At 41.3% G+C, this 26,417-nt stretch overlaps 1 non-coding gene across 1 annotated transcript; it reads right to left on the bottom strand.

Moving 5' to 3' along the window:
• Positions 1-15,082: 15,082 nt before the first annotated feature.
• On the bottom strand, positions 15,083-15,189 carry LOC115295039. The gene has a single exon (XR_003910272.1). It is a non-coding gene; the product is annotated as a U6 spliceosomal RNA (small nuclear RNA).
• Between the last annotated feature and the right edge of the window lie 11,228 nt (positions 15,190-26,417).

The following is a 26,417-nucleotide window of genomic DNA, read 5'->3' as shown; positions in this document are numbered from 1 at the left end:
CCTCCCTTCAGAAATCTTAGAGAGCACCTTGTGGTAAAATGTCCTTCACTTCTAGCCTGGTCCTCCAAGGCTGAGGATTTCCACATCCAAGGTAGCTTTTCACAGAGCTTGGATCATGGAGGGGGCATTTTCTTTCTTTTTTCCTCCTCCTCCTCCTTTTTCTTTTAAAATGTTTATTTATTTTGAGAGAGAGAGGGCAGGTCAGAGAGAAGGGGAGAGAGAGAATCCCAAGCAGTCTTTGGATTGACAGTGCTGGGCTCGAAGCCATGAACTGTGAGATCGTGACCTTAGCCAAAATCAAGGGTTGGACGCTCAACCGACTGCGCCACCCAGGCACCCCTGCAGATAATTTTAAAACAACACCAGTTATAAGTTGGTCTGGCTTTTATCATCACCATGCTGGCAATTCTAAACAATGTCACATAAAGTACTAATCCCTGAAAAAAATCTCCTGCAGATCTAAGTTCTAAACAATTGCTGTGGTTATTGATGAGTTATAATTATATATGTCTGTGCTTCAAATCAGCATATGTGTATTGCTTATCTTTTAATGAACATAAATACTAGGCTCTACATGGAAGTTAATTGAGAGAACTCCCAGCTACAGCGTCACAATCACAGCCACTCTGCCCTGCCCGCCCCGCTCCCACAATCCTCTTGTCCACTGTAACAGTTTGGAATTATTCCAGCTACATTCAAGGGCAGTCTGTGTCTTCAACCCCTGTGGTAGTACATTTTCTTGGGTTTAGACAGAAGATTCCAAATAAAGTTAGGCACTTAACCTACTGAGCCACTCAGGTGGCCCGATTTTTTATTCTGTAGATTGTGACCGGGATGCCTGGGTGGCTCAGTCAGTTAAGCGTCCAACTTTGGCTCAGGTCATAATCTCATGGTTCGTGGGTTCGAGCTCTGCATCGGGTCTGGACTGACAGCACAGAGCTTGGAGTCTGCTTCTGATTCTGTGTCTCCCTCTCTCTCTCTGCCCCTACCCTGCTCACACTCTGTCTCTGTCTCTCTATCTCAGAAATAAATATTTTAAAAATTTAAGTTGTGGCCAAATGTGCATAATATAAGTGTACCACTTTAACCGTTTTTAAGTGTATAGTTCAGGGCATTAAGTGCATTCAGATTGTTATGCACCCATCCGTCATCCATCTCCAGAAATTTTTAATCTTACAAAACTGAAACTCTGTCGCCATCAAATAATAGTTCCCCATTCTCCCTTCCTTTCAGCTCCAGTAATCATTTTCCTACCCTTTGTCTCTAAGAATTTGACTATTCTAGGTTACTTATATAAGTGGAATCATACCGCAGATGTTTTCGTTTTATTTCAAATTTGCTCAATCAGTTAATTTACTAACAATAATAACTGGGCAATTATTTACATACCATTTTTTAAAATCAGACTGTGAGAAAGAGAAAAACAGCCCTTCACATCCGGGTGCTGGCCTGGCACTCAAAGTTAGCCCTTGGTGTTTTGTTGAACCTGATCAATTTCATGAACGTCAGTATTAGACAAGGCCGAGAAAACAAGATGCTACCCAATAATCAGGTTTGACCACAAACAAAAATGTGAGCATTGTCCAGAGCTCCAAAAGTGACCAAGTAACTCCTGTCCTGGCTCATGTGAGTGACTGCTGCTTCTTTACCAGTCTCACCATAGCTCTCTTTTGTTCCTCCTGCCTTATACATAATACATGTTGAAATGCCCAATCATAGAATTACCCCTGCTTGCTGACAGCATCCCGTCCAGAGCAAAGCCCCATTTCCTTTAACCTTCCTTCCAACACCTACTATGTACCCATATCTCATAATAAATTATTTTCAACCCCTTCTTACTGAGATACTTCATGGTTCCCCTGTGGTGTGTGCTTTTCCTAACAGCAACAAGAAGTAATCCCCGCTTGTTCAATTGCAAGTGAGCTCCTGGTGGTCTTTGGCTGGAGGACATTGACAGAAGTGGGGATTTACCAAGATTCAGTAGAGCCCTCACTACTTTGGACCACCTGAGTAAGAAATAGCATGCACATATGGAATCCCTGTGTCTCTGCCTGCTTGAGGTGTCACCCTGTCCATGGACTGGAGGCAACCTCATGCTGAACTGAGATCTGATATTTTATTGAAACCCTTTGGCATTGAGTTTCTTTTGTTTTACTAGCAATAAGGGCTCTTGAGATTGTTTTGGTTGTCTGATGTGATTTGTATCGTTCCTTCGTAAAATTGCTTTCTAGCCTTCTAACACTCTTTAAAAAAATTTTTTTTAAATGTTTATTTATTGTTGAGAGAGAGAGAGAGAGAGACAGAGCATGAGTAGAGGAGGGGCAGAGAGAGAGAGAGAGAGACAGAGAGAGAGAGAGAGAGTGAGAGAGAGACAGAATCTGAAGTAAGGCTCCAGGCTGTGAGCTGTTAGCACAGAGCCCGAAGCAAGGCTCAAACCCAGGAACCATGAAATCATGCCTGACCTGAAGTCCTATGCTTAACCGACTGAGCCACTCAAGTGCTCCTAACACTTATTCTATGGTCTATCTGTCTGTCTGGTGTCTTGAGAATTTTATATAACATGAAAATTCTTTTATTGATATAATTGATGTATAATATTGTATTAGTTTTAGATGAACAACATAGTGATTTGAAATATGTATTGCAAAATGATCACCATGACTGTACCAGTTAACATTCATCACCACACATAGTTAGAAATTTTTTTCTTGTGATGAGAACTTTTTTTAAAGTTTGTTGTGTGAGAGAGAGAGAGAGAGAGAATGCAAGCAAGAGAGGAACTGAGAGGGAGTGAGAGAGAATCTCTAGCAGGCTCCATGGTGTCAGTGCAGAGCCCAATGTGGGGTTCAGTCCCACAAACTGTGAGATCATGACCTGAGTGAGCCAAAATTAAGAGTCAGTTGCTTAACCAACTGAGTCACCGAGGTGCCTCTCTCGTGAGGAGAACTTTTAAGATCGACTCTCCTGGCAACTTCCAAATATACAATACAGTGTTAACTATAGTCACCATGCTGTACATCTGTCCCCAGGACTTGTTTATCTGAGAACTAGAAGTTTGTACCTTTTGACCACCTTCAGACCCATTTTGCCCATCCCTGTTCCCTGCCTCTGGCAACTGCCAATCTGTTCTCTGCTATCTATGAGTTCTTATTTATTTATTTATAGATACTACACGTAAGTGGGATCATACGGTATTTGCCTTTCTCTGTCTGACTTATTTTACTTAGCATAATGCCTTCTAGGTCCATCCATGTTGTCACAAAATTTGCTTCTTTTTTATGGCTGAATAATGATCCATTGTATGGTTATGCCACATCTTTATCCATTCATCCACTGATGGACACTTAGGTTGTTTCCATGTCTTGGCTATTGTAAATAATGCTGCCGTGAACATGGGGGTGCAGATATCTTTTTGAGATGATGATTTTGTTTTCTTCAGATAAATACCCTGTGGTAGGATTGCTGGATCAGTGATAGTTCTATTTTTAATTTTTTGAGAAACCTCCATGCTTTTTCATAGTGGCGTCACTGATTTTGCATTCCTACCAACAGTGTGCAAGGGTTCCCTTTTCTCCACATCCTCACCAGCACCTGTATTCCTTGAAGATGAAAATTCTATAGAGAAAGATGGGCATAAATCAGATAAGTCTTTTCTCCAGCTGCCCTTTCGTCTTCTGGACTCAATTTGTTTTAGATCATCATTTTATTTTATTTATTTATTTTAAACATTTATTTGTTGGCTTGTTTATTTTGAGAGAGAGAAAAAGAGAACACACATGTGCACGTGCAAGCAGGGAAGGGACAGAGAGAGAGGGAGAGAGAAAATCCCGAGCAGGCTTTGAGCTCAGCATAGAGTGATTCAGGGCTTGATACCATAACCCTGGGATCATGACCTGAGCCTAAATCAAGAGTTAGACGCTCAACCAACTGAGCCATCCAGGTGCCCCAGGTCATTATTTAAAAATCTTGTAAGAATTTCTTCTTTGATCTTGTCCTTATGTCCCTGAGAACTATTTTGTTCAGTTTAGTCTGCCTGAACTTAAGAGGTTGTGTCCTGGCCCTGGAAGGTGATGACTGATAGGCCTTTGGCCACACTCCAGAAAAATAAGAGTTACACATGCACCATCCTTTTGGACCATTCAGTTCCATGCCTTCTTTTTCATTTAAAACTATGCCTGTTTCAGGTCAAACCTACTTACAGCATGTTTTCTCACTGTAATACCACCAACTTGTATACTTAGTTCTGTATCTGGTACAATTTCACCAGTTGGAATTTCACTGGCCATTTTGGGGAGAGTTTGACATTGAGAAGATTGTTCATTTAAGACTTATCTTACTATTTGTAAATGACATATAAGATAAAGTGTTGTGTATCCAAAATCTATAAAAAACTTATCAAACTCAACACCCAAAAAACAAATAATCCAGTGAAGAAATGGACAAAAGGTATGAGTGGACAGTTTTCCAAAGAGGACAGCCAGATGACTAACACATGAAAAAATGCTTAACATCACTCACTGTCAGGGAAATACAAATCAAAAACCACAAAGAAATACTACTTCACACCTGTCAGAATGGCTAAATATAACAACTCAGGAAACAACAGATGTTGGTAAGGATGCAGAGAAAGGGGAACCCTTTTGCACTGCTGGTGGGAATGCAAACTGGTGCAGCCACTCTGGAAAACAGTATGGAGGTTCCTTAAAAAATTAAAAATAGAGGGGCACCTGGGTGGCTCAGTCGGTTAAACGTCCAACTTCAGCTCAGGTTATGATCTCATGGTTCATGGGTTTGAGCCCCGCGTCAGGCTCTGTGCTGACAGCTAGCTCAGAGCCTAGAGTCTGTCTTCAGATTCTGAGTCTCCCTCTCTCTCTGACCCTCCCCTGCTCACGCTGTCTCTCTCTGTCTCTCAAAAATAAATAAAAAAACAGAAAAGAAATTAAAAATAGAACTACCTTATGACCCAGCAATTGCACTACTAGGTATTTATTCAAAGGGTTAAAAGTTGATTCGAAGGGGCACATGCACCCCAATGTTTATAGCAGCACTATGAACAATAGCCAAAGTATGGAAAGAGCCCAAATGTCCATTGACTAATGAATGGATAAAGAAGATGTGGTATATATACCAATGGAATATTACCCAGCAATAAAAAAAAAAAAGAAATCTTGCCATTTGCAACAACTTAGATCGAACTAGAGTGTATTATGCTAAGTGAAATAAGTCAGAGAAAGACAGGTATTATATGATTTCACTCATGTGGAATTTAAGGAACACAATAGATGAACATGGGGAAGGGAAGCAAAAATAAGATAAAAGCAGAGAGGGAGACAAATCATAAGAGACCCTTGAATACAGAGAATAAACTGAGGGTTGCTGGAAGGGAGGTGGATGGGGGATGGGCTAAATGGGTGATGGCATTAAGGAGACCACTTGCTGAGATGAGCACTGGGTGTCATATGTAAGTGATACATCACTAAATTCTATTTCTGAAATCATTATTACACTATATGTTAACTAACTTGGATTTAAATTTAAAAAGAAAAAGACATCTTAGAACAAAAAGCAAAGGAACTCTCATGAAAAGATCCTCTTGCTTATCAGAAGGTAATTTTGTTTAATGCAGGAAGCACACTACTCCTTCATTTCCATACCTTGGAGACTAATAATGACTGGCTTTCTAATTGTATGGCTTGAGAAAATAGTCAAGGACCCAGGTTACTGTCTGAACCAGCTGTAATGAGGTTTACTCTGTTTTTCTATATTTAAATTTTCTTCTCTCCCCTTGCAGAGGAAATATAAGCAGGCTTTTAAAATGACAGTTTCATATTGGTCTAATGCCAGGTGCTTCTCACTCTTTTTGTTCCTCTCTCCTTGATTCACTTGAGAAATTCTAAAAATTAACCATTAAAAAAACTGCAAAAAGCAAAACCCCCAGAACATTCAGTTGTTATGTATACGCTAGGAAGTTTAAAAAGTAGTTTACCATATAAAAATACTGTTAGCACCATATTTTGGTTTGTACAAGACCGAGGTTAAGTTTCTCATAAATTAAACTTTCTAAATTTCCTGATTGATTTGGTGAGTTAAGTCTTAAGTTTCTCATAAATTAAACTTTCTAAATTTCCTGATTGATTTGGTGAGTTAAGTCTTAAGTTACTACTGTTTCCATAACTTGTTTCAAATAAAAGGGGGTTCTTTAAAAAATATTCTTTATTTTATATTTAGTATTTTAATAATTCTTAAATTAGCCCCTGTACCACCCCCACCCCAGAGATCTTCTCTTCTGTGACTTTCTTCTTGTTGTCCCATCCAGTTTTACTGTGGAGATACATAAAACACCTGGGAGGCAACTGTAAATTCCCATATAAATATATGGAATATATATATTTATATTTTCATATAAATAAAATATATGTATATATTTTTTAATTTTTTAAAATTTTTATTTTGAGAGAGAGAGAGAGAGCATATGAGTGGAGGAGGGACACAGAGAGAGAGAGAGAGAGACAGAGACAGAATTTGAAGCAAGCTGACAGCTCAGAGCCTGACCTGGGGCCTGAACCCACAAACCATGAGATCATGACCTGAACCACAATCAGACGCTCTACTGACTAAGCCACCCAGGCGCCCCCTACCTGCTATTTTAAAATCACTTTTGAGTATTTCCTTTCTTTCTCTTATCTTCTTCAGAGATTCCAACTATGTGTCTAGTGGATCCCTTGCTCTGTCTACCATTTTTCTTTAATCCTTTTTCCTTATTTGCTCTTTTTCAATTCATCTTTCTTAATTTTCTCAGTCCTCTCCTTTCTGTCCCTATTTATTATCCACAACTCCTCATCCCCTCCTCCTGGCCTTATGTGTAGCCTTTATTTCAGTGATAATTAAATTCCTCTCTATTTTTCCTGAACTCTGCTTGAAAATTTATTTTCCATTTCTTTCTGCTATCCTATCATTTCTTCACAGTGTACTTATATTTTGGCTTTGAGATCTTGCATAATAGAGGTGGTGATACATTTAGTATATTCTGTGAGTTCTTAGGGAAAATCTTTGTTCATGATACTTATCTTCTTTATGATAAAATATTTTTGAGAAATGTCCTTCACTTTCCCCTTTATTTATCCTCTGTCTGCTTCCCTGCCACCATGTCCCCTCCTCTCCCACTGTAGATTCTTTGCCTATTCATTTTGTGGTCAAATTCTTGGATTAGCTGTTTTCACAGGATGGGGTTGAGGAGAAGCCAAGGTATTTGTACTATCTCATGGGGACGTCAGGTACTTGTGCCTAAGGCTGCCAGCCTCTTTATTGCTGAGCTGATCAAGAGCTGCGGTTTTGGGCTGTTACCTCCCCTAGAGCCCCTTTCTGCTCCCCATGTTAGCCAAGGCAGTGGTTTGCCAGGTGCTGTATGCAGTCTCTTATCTCTCTGAGCACAGAGTCTCCTTCTACTCTACTGTGTCAAATGTGATGTTTTGTTGTCCACCACACCCCTGCCCCTGCTCTAGGTGGGTCACCCACCTGCATGGGTCTGTCCTGTGCTGCCCCTGCCTTGAAGGTCTCCCTGGATGGCCGGGTGTTCTCTGCCCTTATCAGTCGTTCTCTCATTTATTTTAGAGTTTGGTGTTAGAGGTTTTCCCTCTAACTCCACTTAATCAAACATAGGGAGTTGCTGTTTCTTATTTGCTTTGCTGCTTTTGGTGGGTTTGGGGAAGAGGCAGAAAGGAAGTTATGAGGAGTCATATCTCATATGTACTTCTGATGTGAGAACTCCCAAGAGCAAACTTAAGAAGTAATGAAGATTGGGACCTACCAATCCCTCCCTGATTCTAAAATGAAGGCAAAATTAAATAAAGTAAATTTCTGGGGTACCTGGGTGGCTTAGTTGGTTGAGCATCTGACTTTTGATTTTGGCTCAGGTCATGATCTCATGGTTGTGGGATTGAGTCCCATGTTGGGCTCAGCACAGATCATGGATCCTGCCTGAGATTCTCTCTCTCCCTTGCTCTCTGCCCTTCCCCAGCTTGTGTATATGCTTTCTCGCAAACAAACTTAAAAAGATAAATAAATACATGTAAATTTCTGTATTTAGCTCAAAATCGGTACGGGAATACCTACCCCCCCATACATATTTTAGTTTATGATAGTAAAAATATGTGAAATGCTCCAATGTCTTTAAGGCTAAATTTCAAGAATTATATAGTTCATATTTTAAGTCAAACTATGCCAAACATTGCTTCTGAATTTGGAGAAAATCCAGCCATCTCCATAATGTGGTAGCAAACAGTTGTTTTATAGGCAGGCAGAAAAACCACTTTATATAAAGGAGCAATGAATGTACAACACTTGGCAAACTGCGCTCCCATTTGAAATCAACATTGGGTTTTTCTCTCCACCTCATCTTCTCAAATCATACCACAAACCTGTCCAGGTTGGATGCCTCTGGGGAAATGGAGCTCTCCAACGGGACTGTGCCCTTAGGAGGGTAACTGGGACACTCTCACCCGGTGCTGTGTAGGGCCCTTGCAGGGTCTGTGTCTACTTGCCTGTGGTTTGGGCCTCTCTGGAGCATTATGACCTGGAAAGGTCCAGACCTCTTTATGAGGCTATTGGAGGCTTGTAATTTTTGAAGTCATGATCCCCCAGGGCTCTCAGCCTTGGTGTTTTCCAATTCAGCCTCTAAATCCAGTTCTCCAGGTTATCTGGCCTGTCTCACTGTGCTTGGTGTTCTCCACCTCTCCCTACAGGCTATGCTATCCTAAGGGCAGTCTTCACAGCCTTTCCCTGGCTTAACTGAAACCTGTCTCCCTCCCTTGTGGACCCCTCATTCTCCCTTGCCTCTTGGTGCTGTTAAAAAAGAAACTGCAGGACCCAATGGAGTCACTGTGCTAAGCCCCATGTTAGCAAACCAAGACTTAATACCTAATCTAATTGCAGTTTCTGTCCCTCTCAGGAATGTAATCTTAACTGGTAAGTACTAGTGAGGTGATCCCACCTGATAATTCTCTTTCCTTCCATAAAGGAAGGTGAATTTGACTGAAATAATCCACTCTTTTTCCTCTTCTGCCTATAAAAGCTTTCCATTTTTGTATAGCTCCCTAGAGTTCCTTTCAACTGCTAGATGGGATGCTGCCCTATTCATGAATTATTGAATAAAGCCAATTAGATTTTCAAATTTACTCAGTTTTTTAAAACAGCCTAAGCTGAGTTTGGGGTGTCTTGATGCTACAGCCTCCTCCCTGCAATTTTGCCTTGATGTCCCTTTGAAATTCTCACTGTTTGGTCTCAGTACCCTCCCATGAGGGTATATCATGAGGATATTTCTCAGCACTACCCTGGAAGCTCTGGGCTATGACTCTTTGCTTCTACTGTAGGCCTGGGAGATTTCCAGGGCCCACTCTACTGTGAAGGGTTATCACTGTGCTTCTCTTGGATGCCCACAGCACATCATTGCCCCCGGGCCAATATGGCCCCTGGGCATAGTTCTGTTTATTTGAGTGTCTCTCCCACCCACTGGAAGCTCCTCTCCTAAAAGAGAGTCTTATTCATCTGTGTCCAGTTGTCAAAGTTAGAGTCATGCCCTTGATCAGCTCTAGGTCTGTTCTAAGAATTAACAAAAGACTGGAAGGCAGGCAGAGAAACAGTCTCTCCTCTCCTCTGCTGTACACCATGTCCCTGCCCCTACCAGAAAGCCTTTCTCCATCTGCCTTCCACAGGATACTCCCTTCTTCCTCCTCCTTTTCTCTTCTCTATAGCCCTCACCCACCACCCACCAGGACAAGTCCTCCTGGGCCTGCTTTCTGTTCTACTTCTTTCTGTTTAGGTTAAGGGGGGCAGCTGGAGGCCTGAGTGACTGGTGGCCAGTCGAGGGCAGGCATCCTCCCATTTGGGGGAGTTGCCCTTCTCTCCCAGTGCCTGGGGCAAGCCGGGGAGGCGCAGGTGAGATTAAGTAAGGGTGCGTTGGTGCTGAGCCCTTAGCCCTCTTGTTGTCTCAGCGGCCTCTGCATGGAAGGATTTGACTACTGATTCCTGAGGAAGCCTCAGGTAGAACAGAGAAGGGATGCGGCTCTAGAGAAGGTGGGGTGACTTGACTTTTCATTGGCTCAAAGTTCTGGGGACTCATGGAGGCCAAGCAGGGGCACAGGAAGAGGTAGAGACCGAGTTGGGAGGCCCAGGTTGGTGGTTCCCTCCGTGGAGGCACATGTAGCTGTCTGGTGTACACTCTTCTGTTCCCTAATGTCACAGGTGGAGCAGGCTGTCTAGGAACGTGTCTGGAACTGGAAAAGAGTGGGTGGAGGGTCAAAGAGTTGTGTTTGACCAGGTCTAATTCTTCCACCCATTTCTCACTTTTAAATTATTATGAAAATCTGCAAACATTAGCAAGTACAGAAATTTAACAGTGGACTCACATATTCCCAGTCTTTAGACTGAATAATTACCAAGATTGTATTGTATTTGCTTTGTCACCTTTTCTTTGTGTTTTAAGGCAATCTCAGACATTTTTGTCATTTCACCTTTAAATACTTTGACATATACATCTTTTAAAAATATGACCTTTTAAAAAATAACTGTAATCCCATTTTTATGGTTAACAAAATTAACAGTGGTTCCTTGGTGTCAACTAATATAAGTTCACAGATGAAATTTTTTAGTGTATTTTTTACTATTGTTTTACACGTAAGGCCCAACTCTTTGAGTTTGTTTTAATGTGTCCCACACATTTTGGTAATTGTGTTTCTATTTTAATTTGTTTCAAGTTATTTTTTATTTCCTTTTGATTTCTTCTTGATCCATTGGTTGTTCAGGAGTATGTTGTTTCCTTTCCACATATTTGTGAATGTTCTAGTTTTCCTCCTGATACTGACTGCTAGTTTCATGCCATTGTGGTTGGAAAAGATACTTGGTGCAATTCAGTCTTCTTAAATTTGTTGAGACCTGTTTGTGACTAATTATGCTCTATCGTGAAGAATGTTCCAGCGTGCATTCTGCTGCTGTTAGAAGGAATGTTCTATATGTATTTGTTAGGTATATTTGTACTAAAGTATAGTTCAAGTCCTTATTGTGTTTCCTTATTGATTTTCTGTCTGAATGAGCTACCTTTTGTTGAAAGTGGGGTGGTGTCTATTTCTCCTTTCAGGTCAGTTAGCATTTGCCTAGCGTATTTAAGTGCCCTAATGTTGAGTACATATATATTTACAATTATTATATGTTCCAGAGGGATCCTTTTATCATTATATAATGATCTTCCTTGTCTCTTGTTACAGCTTTTGGCTTACGTCTATTTTTTTTTTTAATGTAAACATAGTTAACCTTGCTCTCTTTTGGTTTCCACTTGCATGGAATATCTTTTTCTATTCCTTCACCTTGAATCTATGAGTGTCCTTAAAGCTGAAGTTAATCTCTTGTAGGCAGGATATAGTCAGATCTTGCTTATTTTTTTTTTTTAATCCATCCAGCCATTCTATGCCTTTTAAAAAATGCACTCCTATGTTTATTGCACCATTCACAATAGCCCAGACATGGGAACGATCCAAGTGTCAATCAACAGATAAATGGACAAAGAAGTTGTAGTATATAGATACAATGGGGAGGGGGCCTGGATGGCTCCGTCGGTTAAGTATCCAACTTCGGTTCAGGTCATCATCTCACGGTTCGTGGGTTCAAGCCCTGCGTCGGGCTCTGTGCTGACAGCTCAGAGCCTGGAGCCTGCTTCAGATTCTGTGTCTCCCTCCTTCTTGCCCCTCCCCCACTCATGCTCTGTTTCTGTCTCTATAATAAATAAACATAAATAAATTATAGATACAATGGAATATTTTAAATTTTATTTATTTATTTATTTTAGAGAGAGAGGGAGAATGTGAGTGGGGGTGGGGGCAGAGGGGGAGAAAGAGAGAGAGAGAGATTTTAAGCAGGCTTCATGCTCAGTGTGTAGCCCCATGCAGGGCTTGAACCCACAACTCTGAGATCATGACCTGAGCCAAAACTAAGGGTCAGACGCTCAGCTGACTGAGTCACCCAGGTGCCACGATTAATCAGGCACAAGACAGAGGAAATCCTGCATTCTGTGACAACATGGATGGAATTTGAAGGCATTATACTAAGTGAGATAAGTCAGACCATGAAAGACAAATACTGTATGATATCACCTACATGTGGAATCTGAAAGAGCCAAACTTATAAAAGCCAAGAATAAAATAGTGGATACTGTGTGCTGGGGTGTGGGAAGCAGGAGAGATTTTATTAAAGGGCCCAAATGTTCAACCAGTAGTTAATTAAGTCCTGGAAATCCAATGCACAGCATATAGCATATAGACAATAAAATTGTATTATATTCATCACAATTGAAAAGAGACTACACTTTGGTTGTTCCCACCACAAAAAGGAAATGGCAATCATGTGACATTATAGAGGTGCCAGTTTTCACCACAATGATAATCATAATACATATATGCTTCCAATAAACATGTTCTATACTTCAAACACATAATGTGTTGTGTCAAATGTAATTCAATAAAAGAAGAAAGCCAATTTCCATCTTTCTCAAGTTTCGGAAGTGTCTTTGTCCCAGCATTACCAGGACTAGCAAGTGGTATATCTCACACCTCAACCAATCCAAAGGATGTGGGTAAACTGCCTTAAATCTCACCCCAGTGGATGCAGGAGAAGACACCTTTGGAATGAAAGGATGGGAAGAGTCTGGCCACAAGAAGAGTGAGTGCAGTCTTGCTCCTTGCTAATACCATGACAGTAATTTAATACCTTTATCTTCCCAGACAGGTGAAATATGTTCAACTTGAAGAGTCTCCTGGCAAGAAGGTAGCTGTAAAATGTACAGGTCCACCTATGCTGTCCTATGACTGATCCAGAGTGCCCCTCTGGCACTGCCATGAGGCTCATCTTGTTGCCCCAGTCCTGGTGGCGGTTCTATCAGTGGTTCTGGAAGGCCCAGCCCTGGTCCCAGGCAGTCTCAGATCCCCCCAACACCTTGGGGGTACATCCTTCATAAGCTGAAGGAGTTTGAAAACACGTTGGAGGACAAGGGCCTGGAAGCCACTAAAAGCATCAGAGTGACATTGGTAGTATTGATCAGCTCTTTCACCTGCATGATGACTGGGGTCAGGGTCCCACCTCTTTTGTGAGAGTGATGTAGCTCTTAGCCAGCCTCAAACATACCAGCTCTTACATGTACAAACAGGCAGGGCTCATTGTTAATGAAACGGGGTAGACAATGTCTCAAGCTTCCGTGGTTGCCCAGTAGATCAGGGTCATTTTTGTAGTAACTATTGATGATGTTTTCTGATCTTGTTTTGGATGATAACTCTGGTACTTTTGATTCCCAGCCACTTCCTTCTCTTCCCACAGAAGGTTCTGAGGAAACCCAGCTGCTGTCAGTGTGGACGTGTTTCCAAGTTGTCCCACAGACAGAGTGATGCCTCCCTGGTGGGTCCTCAGGAAATCCAGCTCCTGTCAGTATAGATGTGGAAGCAAGTCCACTCTATGCCTTTCGATTAGAATTTATGATATAGTTAATAGAATCCGTGTTCTTTAATGCCCTCCAAGAGTCCCGTTTGCTCCTCCCAGCCCCAGTCATGCAGCTCACAACTCAGTACCCTGAACGGGACAAGAGAGAAATAAGCTTATTTGCCAGATTTCTGTACAACCTGGGAAGCCGGGGGGTCACTCACATGCCCTCACTTTCCTTCTGCTGGAGAAATCATGGGTTGAGAAGGTGATTTCTTGGCCTGAGCTGTGCTGTTTGGGGGACAGGTGATGTAGGCAAAGTCACATTGTTCCTCTTACCTTCTTTGATGTGCACACACACACACATTTTTTGCCGCAACTATGTGTTGGATGTTCTCTGGAAAAGTGGGCTTCGGTAAAGGCGCTCTTCTCTAAGAGTGATTGTCTTAAGACAATGCTCCCCAGGGTCTCACGGACCATGGCTGACTGGGGCTAGAGCTGGTTCATGGCTGATTGCAGGGTCACATGTGGGACTGAGGTCTGTTACTTGACACATGGGTGTTTGAGACTCCTCTTGGGTCCCCTGGCATGTGGTGCTGGACCCCACAGCTTCCATAAAGGCATTTTCATCTGTGGATGGATGTCAAATTGTTGGTCAGGCATAGATATCAGTGAGGAATATTGAATTGGACTATGTTGGACTATGTTGCTGATGTCACTCTAAGCCCTCTTCTGTACCCCATGTTGCTTCCAGGGATTAAGGTGAGGGCAGAATTGTACATCAACCTCAGAAGAGGGGGAAAATAATCTGCCTTTTCCTATGAAACTTTGGAGGTCACCTTAATACCAAGTAACTTATCCTTTCCCTAGGATTTCCTGGAGGCACAAGGGATGAGGCAAGGAGGAATGCCTAGTTCAAGGCTGGCCCTCAGACTGGTATTCACGTACACAGTTTGGACTGGTGGAGTCATTTCTTCAGAGCAGACCCTGTGGCTGAAACTGGAATCACTGAGTGTGACAAATCTAGTAACAGGAAAGAAGGAGAACCTGGTCTGCAGGGCAGCTCACCTTCACACTAAAGGCTTCTCTGTCCTGGTCTGGGTGGGGACAAGGCTACTCAGGGCCCTGCATGGGAATGGGCTGGGGGAGGGCTCAACCGCTAGGTAATTCTGCCTTTTACTGCCCTGGGCTGATGATAGCCCCGGAGTTCCTGCTGGATGGGTAGTGGGAGTAGGTGAGGCTGCCTGTGTGTCTGATGACAAGAGATAGTAGCATAGGACCTACATTCAGCTAACAGTCCAGCTATGGGAGGGGCTCTAGCTGGAGCAGCAAGATGGTGGGGGAAAGCTGTGTCCATCCCTCTCTGCCTTGCTCCTCCCTGTGGTCATTCATTCATTCGTGAAATATAAGAGCGTCTACTGATGACCTGGGCCTGTGCTGGGATCTGGGAACGTGGAAGTGAGTAAGGGCATATGAGTGTGAAATCAGAATTAATTAATTAATTAATTAATTGATTTTTCTAGTGAAATGTCACAATTTCATTATTCAGTGTTACACACTGTGCTTTGACTCACATTGTTGCCTCTGAGTTAATCCACAAAGGGTGGCTGTTTTCTGGAGAACTGCACAAAATATGGAAGGCTTCATGAATTTGCATGTCATTCTTGCACAAGGGCCATGCTAATCTTCTCTGTATTGTTCCAGTTATAGTATACGTGCTGCTGAAGTGAGCTCAGAAATCAGAATTTAGATGCATTAAGATCAGTGTAGGCTGGGAAGGGGTGATCAGGGAAGGATTTTTTTCATGTTTATTTTTGAGAGAGAGAGTGCATGTGGGCATGTGTGTGAGTGGGGGAAGGGCAGAGAAAGGGAAATGGGGAGGGGTAGAGAGAGAGGGACAGAGATAATCCCAAACAGGTTCCATCCTGTCATTGCAGAGCCTGATGTGGGGATGGATCTCACTAACTGAACTGTGACATCATGACCTGAGCCAAGATCAAGAGTCAGACACTTAAGTGACTGAGCCACCCAGGTGCCCCTAAGGAAAGATTAATATGAGAGTGAACAGCAGAATCCTCCAGGATTAAAGCAGAGCCTGATGAGGACAGAAAATCAGGGAACTGAGAGCCTAGGCTCTGTGCATCCCCTTTGTTGGGGGGTGGGGGAGGCAAGTAGGAGTGTGGGAAGACGGTGGAGCCATGTGCTATGGGTCTTAAAGGGAAGAGGCTTTTACCTCTGGGGATCAGGGACAGTGCACATCCCTCTCTAGGCCTGGAATCCTGGGTGATGGGGAAGCCTAGCTTGAGAAGACACTGGAGAGAAGGGGCGGTGAGGAGTTTCATGTTATGGTTCAGGAAGTGGTGGAGGGATATGCACTGAAGAGACTGAGAGTGCAGAGATTCGTTTCCCGCGGACCAGGGGGATCCAGAGGCAAAGTGGAGAGGTTGATGTGGAGAGCAGCTGAGGGAGATTGGATCAGGGTGGGGAGGGGACAGGTGCTGGATTGTATTGGGGTAGGGGAGAAGGTACTAAGGAGATCCTGAGGATGGCAAGGTCGTTTAGTCCCAATAGTTTATTTTAGCTTTTATTTGTCTTGCCTCGGGAGACATATCTAGAAGTGTTGTTACATCCCATGTCAGAGACATTTCTGCCTGTGCTCTCTTTAGGACTTTAATGGCTGCAGGTCTCACATTTAGATCTTTAATCCATTTTGAATTTACTTTTGTTTATGGTATAAGAAAGTAGTATAGTTTCATTCTTTTGCATGTAGCTGTCCAGGTCTCCCAACATCATCTGTTGAAGAGACTGTCTTTCTCCTATTGGATATTCTTTCCTGCCTCATCAAAGATTGACCATATAATTGTGGGTTCATTTCTGGGTTTTCTATTCTGTTCTTTTGTTCTATTGATCTATGTGTCTATTTTTGTGCCTGTATCATATTGTTTTGACTACTACAGCTTTGTAATGTAACTTGAAGTCTGGAATTTTGATATCTCCAGCTTTTCTTTTCTTTTTTTTTTTTAAGTTTACTTATTTTTATTTTGAAAGAGAGAGAAGGCCAGAATGCAAGCACTCTCGGGGGAAGGGCAGAGAGAAGGAGAGACAGAATCCCAAGCAGGCCCTGCACTGTCAGTGCAGCTCGAACTCACGAACCATGAGATCATGATCTGAGCTGAGATCAAGAGTTGGATAGGGGTGCCTGGGTGGCTTAGTCGGTTAAGTGTCTGACTTCAGCTCAGGTCATGATCTCCTGGTTTGTGGGTTCAAGCCCCAGGTCGGGCTCTGTGCTGCCAGTTCAGAGCCTGGGGCCTGTCTTTGGATTCTGTGTCTCCCTCTCTCTCTGACCCTCCCCTGCTCACACTGTCTCTCTCTCTCTCAAAAATAAAAAAATAAAATGTTAAAAAAAAAAAGAGAGCTGGACGGACACTTAGCCTACTGAGCCACCCAGGTGCCCCTCCAGCTTTGCTTTTCTTTTTCAAAATTGCTTTCACCATTTAGGGTCTTTTGTGATTCAATAAAAAATTTAGGATGTTTTTGTTCTAGTTCTGTGAAAAATGCTGTTGGTATTTTGATAGAGATTACACTAAGTGTGTAGATTGTTTTCGGTAGTATAGACATTTTAACAATATTTATTCTTTCAATTTATGAACATGGAATGTCTTTTCGTTTCTTCGTGTTCTCTTTACCTTCTTTCATCAGTGTTTTATAGTTTTTGGAGTACAGGTCATTCATCTCTTTAATTAGATTTATTCTTAGGTATCTTATTTTTGATGCAATTGTGAATCGAATTGTTTTCTTAATTTCTCTCTGCTGCTTCATTATTAGTGTATAGAAATGCAATGGGTTTTTGTACATAGATTTTGTATACTGTGACTTTACTGAGAATTAATTTATCAGTCCTAGTTTGTGGGGACCCAGAAGAACAAAGATCAGCAGCCTGTAGGCAGGGCATCGTTATCTCTCCCAATTCAGAGCTGGAGACAGCTAGTCTGAGCTTTCTTATCGGCCCCTCAGGCGTTGTGCTAAAATTGCAGTTTCGGTTCCCCCTTTACCCTAGCCTTTCAAAAAATCACTTGATCCTGTTTCCTAGCAACCAACCTAGGTCAGCTGCCTTGCTTCCCGCCTTGAACCCTTTATAAGAGTTTTGTGTTCCCTCAATAAAAGAGGCTTGATCAGAGATTTTGTCTTGCCTCCATTCTCTGTGCCCCCTGCCCCCTAATTCTCACTCCCTCCCTCAGAACCTGCATTGACTGACCTGCGGGCCAGGTCACTAGTTTTCTGCTGGAGTCTTTGCATTTTCTATATATAATATCATGTCATCTGCAAACAGTGAAAGTTTTACTTTTTCCTTACCAATTTGGATACCTTTTATTTCTTTTAGTTGTCTAATTGCTGTCCCTAGAACTTACAGTACTATGTTGAGTAAAAGTAGTGAGACCTCGTCTTGTTCCTGACCTTAGGAGGAAAGTTCTCAGTTTTTTCTCATTGAGTATGATGTTAGCTGTGGATTTTTCATACATGGCCTTTTTAATGTTTTATGTTCCCTCTAAACCTACTTTATGGAGTTTTTTTTTTTTCAAATCATGAATGGTTGTTGTACTTTGTTGAATCCTTTTATGCATTTATTGAAATGATTGTTTGATTTTTATCTCTTCTCTTATTGATGTGATATATCATGTTGATTGATTTGCAGATATTGAACCACCCTTGCATCCCAGGAATAAATCCCACTTGATGGGGGTGAATATTTTTAAGGTATTGTTGGATTCTGTTTGCTAATATTTTGTTGAGGATTTCTGTATCTATGTTCATCAGAGATACTGGTCTGTAGCGCTCTCTCTCTTTTATGGTGTCTTTATCTGGTTTTGGTATCAGGGTGATGTTGGCCTCATAGAGTGAATTTGGAAGTTTTCCTTCTTCTTCTATTTTTGGAATAGTTTGAGTAGGGTAGGTATTAACTCTCCTTTAAATGTTTTTTTTGATAGTTTACTGTCAAATTGGTTTCCATATAACACCCAGTGCTCTTCCCCACAAGTGCCCCCCACCATGACCATCACATCCCTCCCCTCCTCCCCCTCCCCCTTCAGCCCTCGGTTTGTTTTCAGTATTCAATAGTCTCTCATGATTTTTGTCCCTCTCTCTCCCCAACTCTCTTTCCCTCTTCCCCTCCCCCTGGTCCTCCATCAGGTTTCTCCTGTTTTCCTGTTAGACCTATGAGTGCAAACATGGTTTCTGTCCTTCTCTGCCTGACTTATTTCGCTTAGCATGACACCCTCAAGGTCCATCCACTTTGCTACAAATGGCCATATTTCATTCTTTCTCATTGCCATGTAGTACTCCATTGTGTATACATATATATATATATGTGTATATATATATACATATATATACACATATATATATATGCCATGTAGTACTCCATTGTATGTATGTATGTGTGTATATATATATATATATATATATATATATATATATTACTCCATTGTATGTGTGTGTGTGTATATATATATGTACACACACACACACACACACACACACACACACACATATATATATATACCACACCTTCTTGATCCATTCATCAGGTGATGGACAACTCTCCTTTAAATGTTTGATAAGGGATAAGGGAGTCTGGGTGGTTCAGTTGGTTAAGCATCTCTTGGTTTTGGCTCAGGTCATGGTCTCATGATTTGTGAGTTTGAGCCCTACATGGGGTCTGCACTGACAACTATGGAGTCTTCTTGGGATTCTCTCTCTCTCTTTGTCCCTCTTCTGTTTCCTCTTTCTCTCTCAAAATAAATAAATAAATAAAAACTTAAAAAAAATGTTTGGCAGAATTCGCTTATGAAATTGTCTCCTTCTGGACTTTTGTTTATTGTGAGTTTTTTGATTACTGATTTAAACTCCTTGCTAGCAATGCATCTGTTCAAGTTTTCTATTTTTCCTGCCTTAGTTTTTGTAGGTTATGTTTCTAGGAGTTTATCCATTTCTTCTAGGTTATCTAATTTGTTGCCATATAGCTTTTCATACTATTCTCTTAAAATTGTTTGTGTTTCTGTGGTGTTTGTTGTTATTTTTCCTCTTTCATTTGTGATTTGTTTAGTTGAGTCCTTTCTCTCTCTCCTGTCTTTAATGAGTCTGGCTATAGGCTTATCAATTTTGTTGGTCTTTTCAATGAAATACCTCCTGGTTTCATTGATCTATTGTTTTTTAGTTTCTGTATCATTTATCTCTGCTCTAATATTTATTATTTCATTCCTTCAGCTGTTTTGGGGTTTTGTTTGTTCTTCCTCTTCTGGATCCTTTAGGTGTAAAGTTAGGTTGTTTATTTGAGATATTTCTGTCTTCTTAAGGTAGGCCTCTATTGTTATAAACTCCACTCTTAGATCTGCTTTTGCTGCATCCCAAAGGTTTGGACCATTGTGTTTTGTTTTCATTTGTTTTTATGTATTTTTTTATTTGTTCTTTGATTTCTTTGTTGACCCATTCATTGTTTAGAAGCATGTTATTTAACCTCCATGTATTTGTGGTCTTTCTAGATTATTTTCTTCTGGTTGATTTTTAGTTTCGTACTTTGGTATGACTTCAATCTTTTTGAATTTGTTGAGGCTGGATTTGTGGCCTCATGTGATCTATTCTGGAGAATGTTCTATGTGTACTTGAATGTGTATTCTTCTGCCTTAGGATAGAATGTTTGAACATATCTGTTAAATCCATCTATTCTGTGTGCCATTCAAAGCTACTCTTTCCTTGTTGAGCTTCTGTTTGGATGGAGTGTTAAAGTCTTCTACTATTATTGATTAGTTCCTCTATGTTTGTTATTAATTGTTTTATGTATTTGAGGGCTTCCATGTTGGGTGCATATATATTTACAATTATTAATATCTTCTTGTTGGATTGTTCCCTTTATTATTATATAGTGTCCTGCATCTCTTCTTACAGATTTTGTTTTATTTTTATTTTTTTCAGACTTTGTTTTAAAGTGTTTTTTGTCTTATAAAAGTATTGCTACTCTGGCTTTCTTTTGACATCTATTTGCATATAAATGTTTTTCTCTCCCCTCGCTTTCAATCTGCAGGTGTCTTTAAGTCTGAAATGATTCTTTTGTAGGAAACATATAGATGGGTCTTTTTTTGTGTGTGTGTGTCCATTTTGTCACCCTATGTCTTTCAATTGGAGCATTTAGTCCATTTACATTCAAAGTAATTATTGATATATATGTATTTATTGCCATCTTATGACTTGTTCTTTAGTTGTTTTGTAGTTTTTCTCTGATCCTTCTCTTTTTCTCTTTTATGGTTTGCTAGTTTTCTTTGATGATATACTTGGATTCTTTACTCTTTATTTTTTGTATATCTATTACTGTTTTTTTAATTTGTGGTTATCATTCAGTTTATATATAGCATCTTCTGCATATAGTAGTTTATATTAAGCTGATCATCACTTACTTTTGAACCCATTCTTTATTTCTTTCCCCTCCATGTTTGAGATATTTGTTATCATTTTTTAAATCCTTTTATTTTGTGCTCCTCTTGATGGATTTTTACAGATACACTTAACTTCCACTGTTTTTGTGCTTCCTATTTTTCTCACTCTTACTTACGGTTTTTCTTTTCCACTCACAGAGTCCCCCTTAACATTTCTTATAGGACTGGTTCAGTGGTCATGAATCCTTTTAACTTTCATTTGTCTGGGAAACCCTTTATCTCTCCTTCAATTCTGAATGATAGCCTTGTTGGATAGAGTATTCTTGGCTGCAGATTTTCCCTTTCAGCACTTTGAATATATCATGCCACTTCCTTCTGGCCTGCAAAGTTTCTGCTGAAAAATCATCTTGCTTTAGGGCTTCTTTATGTGCTCTTTCTTCTGGACAGAACAGTCTTCTTTTAGCTAACTCCTATTATTAGTCACAGTTCTAAGAAAGCAGCTTTCTCTGACCACCTAGACTAGGCTAGGACTCCTGTCATGTTGCCGCTGGCCTCTGCCTTTCTCAGAAACATGATCAATCTTGTTCATCTTGTCTTGTTCAATCTCCTGCCTCATTTGGTGTCAGACTCTGTGGGCAAGAATGTGCCTGTTTGGATCACTGTGTTTCCCTCGTAGTGGAAAACTAGAACACCTCACTTTCAGCTTTAGGTGAGGAAAATGGACCCTAAGGTCACATTCTCTGATCAGGGGTTACTCCCCCATGGTTTCTACCACCCCATTACCCCCAGCTTCAGTTGAATCCCATTGATACTTTCAGAGACCAAGTGTATCCAGACCTACAAATAAGCAGCATCCCTGAGATTTGCAGTCATCCCTCTGAGTATCCTAGGGGAAGATGAGTCTATTTCAGGGGCCAAGAGCTGAGTGCTGTCATGGCTCATCCTCTTCATGTGGAGTCTCCCTTTAATGACATCCTTGGCTTTGACAATTTGGACTTGATTTTGTTGAAGATGCCAACCAGTGAATTTCTTTATAACAGAAAATGTCAAATTCAAATGAGAGATGATTATTTTCCAAAAGGGCAACCAGCACAAGGCTTGGTAACATGTGGGTGAGATCAAGAAAAAGCAACGGGGACATGGGTGCCTGGTCATCACCTTTGTGTACATGTGAAGATTGAGTTATAGGGCATGCTGAATATGATGGAAACAATGACTTAGAACCATATAAAAGCAAGCATCTCCTGAAAAAATTTAACCAATGACATCATAGAGACCCAGATTGACTGAATAATAATAGGAAAACCAACATGCTCATCTAATCTCCTGGAAGAACCCAGAAGTCAGGGTGACTGGAATGGAATAGCTCATGAACCTGACTGGAACTCAGAGAGAGGCATAAGATCATCACAAGCACTCAGGTTATCCAAAAGATGAGCCCAAATTGAACTTTTCTGAAAGAGCTTTCCACATGTTGCAGAGGCTTCTGGGGCACATCTCTTCACCCTGACCATTTTGAGATCAGTCCCTGACTAGTGCATGCAGGGCTTTATGTTAATATCTGGTTAGACACAGAAAACACCAGAATGAATTGCAGGGTAGGAGGCAATAAACATTTAGGGTAGAAAGTCTGCAGTTTATTTTCACTCTTATTTCTACATCTTGGGATAGTTCATCCATCCTGTTAACATGGGGTTTGGGAGAACCCTTAACCCCTTCCTCCTTAGCATCACAGAGTCACAAAGGAATCTACAGCTTCTTCCATCTAAGTGTTTACAACTGAAGACCCATTCTTTCCCCAGTGCTGGCCAAGAAACCAGTTCTGTCCCCCTGCAAATGGCAAGGAAGCCCTGTAGGGTTGGGAACGGTAGGGGAAGCCAAGAGATAGACCAGGCCAGGCCATTTCCCAAAAGTCAGCAGAGGGTAGTGAGTGGATACTAGGTCTCTGGGGCCCATCTACACCAGCTTCTTGGCTTTAAGAAAGCCCTTGAGGTACTGTGTCTGCCAGATGCCAATGGCCACAGGATGACTATCCATAGAATAGACCACATGGCACCCGTTAATTGGTGCTCTTACTGGTCTACTGGAAGTACTCCTCTTGCCACTGTGGTAGGGTAGAATGGAGAAGGTGCTTGGCTAGACTGAATCTATCCCCTCTCTTAAGAGGTAAAAGACCCTCCCTGGGAGGTTACATATCCCTTGTCCCAACTGGGCCAAATGAGCCCCTCACCCTCCAGTATGCCTGCTCCTTCTGGATCTTCTTCATCTATTCCACCTGCTCCACCAGATGCTGCATGCACAGATGCTGCCAGGTTAGCTTGTCATTGGCCACAAATTCTGCATAGTCATTGGTATGTCCACCAAATTGCATGTCCAAGTGAATGGCCTGGGGAATAGGGAACCCAAAGGTGGGGGTCAGGGAACTTGGCTGTACATTGAGCCTATATAGAGCCTGCCAGAAACCCAGCTTCCATGCCCCAGTGTTGGCCTGAACTAGCAGTTTAGTTCCTTACACTCACCGACTTGGTGACTGGCCCTACTCCAGGTGCTGAACACCAGATCAGGAATTGCCTGTGTGGAGTTCCATGTTCAAATAACAGAAGGGATAGGACAACATATGCAGAGAAGTAGAGGTATGACCCAAGTGTTTGAGATAGACTGTTACTAGAAGTTCTGTGCTGGTAGAAGGTGACCATGGAGAGCCCAGGATCACTGAGATGCAGAGTGGCTCTGAATTTCACATTATAAAGCTAGGCCTTTACCCTAGGGATGGCGGGGAAACAAAGGATGACGTTAGGTCAGAGTGATTCCCTCACTGGGTTCCCTCTTATTCTCATTCACTCTCTGTGTGCTTACTTCTTGTATCCCCCTTGCTTCCTATATCCCGTTATTTCCCCAGCCTTCTTTCTCCAGGCATCACCCGCTGCACCCTTCTGATCCCAGAGACAGAGGTGTTGAGCCCAAGGAACGGTGGATCTCTTGCCTGCCACACTCACCAGCTTGCCAATATAGAGGAAGTTAAAGAGGATGGACTCGAAATGAAGGCAGATTTGGTGCTCTTGGGGAGACTGGGAGGTAGGGATGGCGAAGCTGCCCTGAGGGTTATACTGATGGACCAGAAGTTTCTAGAGGACTCAGCTTCCAGTAAGCACATGTACCTGCTTCCAGGAGATGAAATCTGGGGGTATCCTAGGTCTAGACCCTTACCAATTAGGCCAGAGGAGAAGGTGTGAGGGAAATAGCATGAGTTTGAGCTGGAAGGTCTCAGATCCCAGCATTGCCAATACACAGTTTTCTGCAGTTTGCAAAGAGCGTGGCCCTCTTCAAGGAGTCAAAGCCCACTTGACCCTGTTCTCAGTGTCCTTCACAAACATGAACAAATTGATCTACTGTGTAGAGGTTTGCTACTTTTCTATAGAGGAATCTTATAGTTACCTAATGGAAAAACAGTACAGAGGTTCCTCAAGAAATTAAAAGTAGAACCACCATATGATCCCGCTTTCCCACTTCTGGGTATATACTAAAAAGAAATGGAACCATTATCTGGAAGAGATACCTTTGCTCCCATGTGGATTGAAGCATTATTCACAGCAGCCCAGGTATGGAAAACTCTAAGTGTCTGTCAATGGATGAATAGATTAAAAAATGGGATATATATTATCTCTCTATATAATAGAATATTATTCATCCTTAAAAAAGAAGGAAATCCTGTAATTTGCTACAGCATGGATGAAACTGGAGGGCATTATACTAAGTGAAATAAGCCAGACAGAGAAAGACAAATACTGGATAATTATACTTGTATGTGGAATGTTTAAAAAAATAAAAAAAGGTCAAACTTATTGAAACAGAGTAGAAGAATGGTTGCTAGAGGCTGTAGGGTGGGAGAAATAAGGATACCTGGGAGAGGAAGAAGTCAGGTACTAAAATGCCTGTGAGTGGCTAAAAAGGAACCTGAGTCCTGCTTTTATAGAAGAGAACAATTCACAAACTCTGCATGGTTTGGAAGATCCTGGAACAGAATGACACGTGCCCCTTCCCCAGGGGGAGCCCCAGAGAGGCAGCCCAGGAAGCACAGGTGGAGCTCAGTGTGGTGGAGAGCAGCAGGAGAGCTCCAGAATCAGCAGTTACATACCAGAACTGAAGCTGTCTTGCAGTTGGGAACCAGCAATGAAGGACTCAGAAGTGACCTCTGTTATTTGAAAACCTAGGATCAGAAACTCCTTCCCACACTTCCTGATGACTTGACATCCTTTAAGTCCCCCCAGAACTTAGAAGTAAGCCTAGGGATGGACTAGGGGGTCCCTCAGTTATCTGGGATTAGGTTAATTAGAGAGAAATTAAGTCCCACGCATTTGTGGAATGAAATCTATTCCTGCCACCTGAAGTTTAAGTAATTGTAAAATTTCTTCCAGCTCTATCATTTGTTACATACATAATTATATATACATCAAAAAATACATATTTTGGTAGTACTCTCTGTCTACTTAGTGATCAGCTTAGGATGTGAATTAATAGGTTAACCACAAGGTGGTACTAGAAAGCTATCTTGGCTTTTCGTCCTTGGCTTTGAAAGTTGCTGATTTTACTATACAACTGTAAACTACTGTAATACTGAAATTAATCATAATAAAGGTTGAGATGGGAGTGATTGGGTTCATGTGAGGCAGTGTTTGTATTTAAAAATCACAAAAATAGACTCTAGAAGATGCTATCAACTAGTTCGTACTCTTCCTCTTTCTTACCCACTCTCATGTCATCATAGAATAACTCCATCGTTACCCAAAGCATCAAACACTAATATATTCAGTACTCATACAGAAAAATGTAAATAGACATGCTCTCTTAATCCTTACAGTTTAACGTTTAAATGGGTGTTTTTATAAGATATGTCTCAAAATCATTTGGAACACCCTCTACCCATCTTCCAAACACTAAAAAGCTCAGCCCCCAAATGTGAACAAATTCATCCTGTAACTTCAAGAAATTGGCAAATTCATCCTGTAACTTCTAGATCACTTGCTCTCATGCTGTGAATGAGAGGAGGGAAAGCTCCTTTGCCTGGTTTATCTCTTTCTCTCTCTCTTTTTTTGGTCTTTGCTATTTTGTTTCTTAAATGCTTCACATTTGTGAAATCATATGTTATTTGTCTTTCTCTGCTTGGCTTATTACCTTTAGCATTGAACTCTCTAGATCCATCTGTTGTTGCAGATGCAAGATTTCATTATTTTTTATGGCTAATATTCCATTATATATACATATATACATATACACTTACTACATCTTCTTTATCGGACAGATGGTTACCAGAGGGGAGGTGGGTGGGGGAATGGGTGAAGTAGATGAAGAGGATTAAGAGCACTGACTAACATAAGGAATTGCTGAACCACTGCATTGTTCACCTGAAACTAATATAAACTGTATGCTGACTACACTGGAATTATAGTAAAATAAAAATAAAAAGTACCTCTTTCAGGTAGTCACGCTAGGTCCCCTCTCACTCCCCAGTAAATGTAGTTTTATTTATTTATTTAT

Source organism: Suricata suricatta, chromosome 6 (assembly GCF_006229205.1).
Source record: "Suricata suricatta isolate VVHF042 chromosome 6, meerkat_22Aug2017_6uvM2_HiC, whole genome shotgun sequence".
In the NCBI taxonomy this organism is placed as follows: domain Eukaryota; kingdom Metazoa; phylum Chordata; class Mammalia; order Carnivora; family Herpestidae; genus Suricata; species Suricata suricatta.
The sequence above is the reverse complement of the archived record's forward strand: the minus strand, read 5'-3'. Positions and strand labels throughout refer to the sequence as shown.